This window comes from Pinus tabuliformis, chromosome 2_2, assembly GCF_031772625.1.
Source record: "Pinus tabuliformis cultivar Carrire ecotype Pingquan chromosome 2_2, CPIR1, whole genome shotgun sequence".
In the NCBI taxonomy this organism is placed as follows: domain Eukaryota; kingdom Viridiplantae; phylum Streptophyta; class Pinopsida; order Pinales; family Pinaceae; genus Pinus; species Pinus tabuliformis.
Window position 1 is genome coordinate 695,988,837 of NC_142300.1, and position 4,782 is coordinate 695,993,618.

Genomic DNA, 4,782 nt, shown 5'->3' on the forward strand with positions numbered 1-4,782 from the left:
TGAAATGCAGGTGCTGGGTGCGGCTGGAGGGTTCTGGTCGGTGTCAGCTGCAAGATTTTGGAGCAGGTTGGCAACTGGAAGCTTGAATTGGTTGACCTCGACGTTCTTTTGCATGGGTGCATAGGTTTATAGTATAAATTAGTGAAAATGACTTATTTTTTTTATTTACAAAGTCAAAGGTTGGCGGGGTTTTGGATTTTACGCGAGCGATGTTAGTGGCAAATGATGTGACGTTTTTGTTGTATGTGGAAGGGTAGTAAGCGGTTCCATATCGCACCACTTTTGGGGAAAGGCGGTAATCAACCTCGAGCTAGTGATTCCATATAACATTCGACGTGTGGCAGAGGTGCTGTGAGAAAATTGCTTTGTGATCACGTGCTAACGCGCAGTCACAAAGGGTCATGCGATATTGATAATAGCCATCGGATCTTGAGAACCTAATCGGACGGTTGATGGAGGATGCAATATGTAGAGTTTTAACGAAGGCGGGCCCGATGTAATTAAGAATTAATTTAATCATATCAGGAGCGGCGGGATTGGCTGGTAAGGTTATTAATTAACCGTGAGGGTTAATTAATCCCGTTTTGTGTGGCAGGGGATTAAGTTTCTAAATGAATTACGAATTAACTCATTAATCCTATTTTAAACACTCATTATGGTTATATTCAACCGGGGGCGGGATATATTATATTTTGGGGATATTTAATATAATTATATAATACGAGAAAGGGTAAACATTATAAGGGAATTATACAATATAGGTTAAAATTTAATACGATAAATGAAATGAAATAGTGCCAAGTATAAAAACATTTGATATGTGTAGTTAAACTTAGGCTTAAAGTGAAAAAGTGAGAAATATTTGTAATTTTCCTAATTAAAATAGGATTTTACTTAGGAAAAGAATTATGAAGGTGAATTAGTGATCTATAAATACATTAGGCTTTATAAACTATTGGGCCAAGGGTCTGATCCCTCCAGAAGTCAGAAATGCTCTGAGCCCCTCTAATTTAGCAAATGCTTTAGTACTTGGGAAAATTAGTTTAAATTTAGGGAAAATGAGAAGGGGAGTTAATTATTTGACTGTGCTTTGCTTGAGATGCTTTCAATGTAATATATGCCTTTTACTTGTGATGAAAGTAAAAGATTAACACATTTAGGGTCATCATTCATCACATGTAATTCTACAACATCATCCACTTACCCTACCTACTTTAACCTAACATTTTTTCTTCTTTATTTGGGTGCACTTAAACTGGCAAACCCTTATCAAACTTTTTTTTTTTTTTACATGCAAATATCTATCTCAGTCTAGCCTTATTACATCCAAGGGCTCAGATTAAACTGTTGAGCTCCTTTTATTCACCCTACCCATCTACCAAGATTAAACAGTTTGGTCATATTTTATTCTCTATTTCTAAAACATAAAATTCAAATATGAACTAGCCAAGGTTAAGCTGTTTGACTATTCATCAATTGTGGCATAAGTTAACAAGTTGCACACAATTTTTTATTATACAAAAGTAAAAAAGTAGTGGCATTTAGACTTGCTCACTTTCCTTGGTCTTTCTTTTGGTGGGGTTCATTTTTTTCACTTTTTTGACCATCTTATTCTTTTTACTCTTTGATTTTTCTTTTAGGGTATACCCTCTTTACATTTTTTAATTTTTTGATTTCTTTTTTTTTTACAAATATGGAAAACCTTTGCAACAAAAGAAAGGTATGAACATATTACATAGCTCATCAAGTCAATCATGAGATATGACACCTATTGGTATAGGAGCATAATAGGTGGAACCCTGGACTCTTATTTACCTTTGTGCATTCTTATTTCTTTTTTGTGTATTCTCTTCTTTCATGTAGCACCGATAGCAAAGGAGGGATGAATTTAAGCTTAGTCTAGTTCATATTCAAACTTTGAAATATTCTTTTATACAAGGGTGTTTTTTCCAAGGTATTCCTTAGTCCTTCTGGATAGTGATAATCTTTTATTTTTAAGCTATGTGGTAAAGAGTGCCACCTGATTTGACAAGCTTGCAAACTCTTAATTCCTATACATCTATGATTTTCTTGTATTTCTATGTATATTGGTGTTAATCTAGAGTCTTAAAAAATGATTCTATGGTTGCTAGTGAGAACTTGTTGAGGGGCTCTCATTTCTTTTTTGATCCATAGGGGTTCATTATTTTCCCTAGTCATAACCATTATTTTCTGTTCAACCTTTGCTTCTTCATGAGTAAGCCAAGAGGCCAATGTCAATACTTATACATCTCCCATTTTATAATTAGGATACAAAATGTTAATATTAGTCAATACGAGGTTGTACATATAGAATTCAACCATTTTATCCTTATCGTCTAGACTGGATCTATGACAAAATTCAATAATTTTTTTGTAGCCTTGGAAAGGTAGTGAACAATACTGTGTTTGGGTATTGATCTGAAACTGAGGTCACCATTCCTTAATAAACATTGTATAGGTTTTTAAGGGGTGTTTGCATTGGATGTCTTCCATAGCCAAGTTTTTCATAGTAGTAAGTTTCCCCTCTTTCTCTTGTAATCAGCCTTTCCATTTCTTGTTTTCTATCTATAATTGTGTTGATTTGTGTAGCTTGAAAGGTACTCCAAGCCCTAGGGTTCAGTGTTTGGATGGTAAAGCACCATAAGAGAAACTTGTGGGCATGGAACCCAAGTGTGGGGTTTTGCACCCATCATGATTCAGGACAAAACTGTGATGAAGGCACAACATATTATGGATGAGGATGATAGTGCTCAATGATTAGATTATGACTTAATGAGAATCATCTAAATCAGAGTTGTCATTAGAGAGAAATGAATTTTGGAATTTGACTAGATAATTATTGGTCAACAAGTCATGTAGGCTTGGTGTAAAAGGGAGCCAATACATGCGTCACTTGAAATGAGACATTGAGTTCTTAAAGTTGTATAAATTAAGAGTGAATGATCATTGTTTAGGTATCCATTTGTGGCAATACAACATCAATGATAACTCTGAAATTTGTGTGGAGAAGAAGAGTCAAAAGGACAGTGTGAGGAGGTATGGAAGGCAGCGTGATATTCTTGGTTTGCTATAGTGGACATCGTGGTGAGAAAGGCTTGTTTGAGGGCAAGGATTGGGTTGTTTCAAGTGCATATTTCTAAGAATATTAGGCTAAGGAACAATAGGGTAGATTAGGCCAAGGAACAACAAGTGTGGAGCCCGAGGAGTAGTGTGTCATTTCTAGAAGAGAATTTGAGTTGTTGTAAGTACAATAGATCTGTTTTAGGGCTTCACAAGTGTGGTTTAGAACCATATTGAAGGGTTATTTGGGAAGAGGATATTAGGAATTTCCTGCATTGTTTTGAAAGCACTTTGATAGCGTGTTTTGGGGGACTGAAGGCCTACAACAACTGTTATGGTATGTCTCAGGAAATAACTAGTAGATGGGTTATCTATAAGGGTTGCATTGAACTATTTAGCCCATATTTGGGGCAGCGTAGCAGTGGAGAGTATCCCCTTGGTGAACCGTAGCCTTAGAAGGCTTGACTTGATGACTGCGTGGAGGATTGAGGATTGCAGTTGATGCCCTAAATAAAATTGAAGAGTGAAACAATCAAGCGTGGTGAACAACAATTTTTTGGAGAGACATATTGGGTCAAGGCTTGAACTTGTTTGGATCAATTTGTTGAGCAACCTATTAGTGCCATGTGGATGAAATTTTGTGGTGGTGAAGTGTCATCTTAGGAGAAAAATTAACAGTGAGTTGATTGGGTGTCATAGAGTTTGTTAGAGGGTAGTTAGTTGGCTACCCAAAGTATCCCTAGATCATTAGAAAAGAAGGAAGTTTTTTGTGCATGATTGTGTGAAGTATTGTATCCTTATGTGTAGCACTTTGATGGACAAAAGTGACTACTAGATTGGCAGATTGGAGCTTGGGAATTAGGCCTACCTAGAGAGCAATTGATGAGGATGTGTTCATTGTAGGAGATGTGACTTATAGCAATGATAGGAGGCATCCCTCTTGGAGTCTCGATATGTAGTGGCCTTGATGGACAAAGGCACTACTAGTGAGAAGTACGAAAGCGAAGGACCGACAGGACAAGATATGACATAGAAGCTACAACGAAGTTTATCATTGTATCTTGTATATCATAGACTGTTGAATTATTTAGATTTGGTTTAATATAACGAATATTTGGATTATACATATTGTACATTTTTCTTTAAAACTATGATCGAAATGTGACCCCTCGAAATTTTTTGGAAGGAGACCTAATGTTATTATATGATCAAGCTAATGATAAATTAGGTGCTGGAAAATTCGTTCCTATGTGGCATGGGCCCTATATTGTCAAGCGAAAGCTAGCAAAAGGGGCCTATGAGCTGGTAGACTTTGACGGGGACTCTTTGGGTAAACCCAGAAATGGACTTTACCTGAAGAGGTATTATGCTTAAAAGATGGGTATGTAGATTTTTAGTTAGGTTAGTTTTTCTTTCTAGCTGGTGTGTTTGTTAGTTTAGACAATGTGCTTAGCTTAGAAAGTGTGTTTTCGTCGTTATTCTGGCTTATCTTGGTTTTACTCTTGATGATGCAGATGTCGATGCCTCTCCGAACATACATTGGTTTCACTGATGGTGCTTGTCGTAGTACACGGGATATCTCTTCCGCAGCTTGGGTTATCTATTCGCCCTATGACGAGTTAGTTTCTATGCATGGGGTGAGCCTCGGTCAAACAACAAACAACATTGCAGAATACAGTGCAATGATTGAGTTATTGTCTG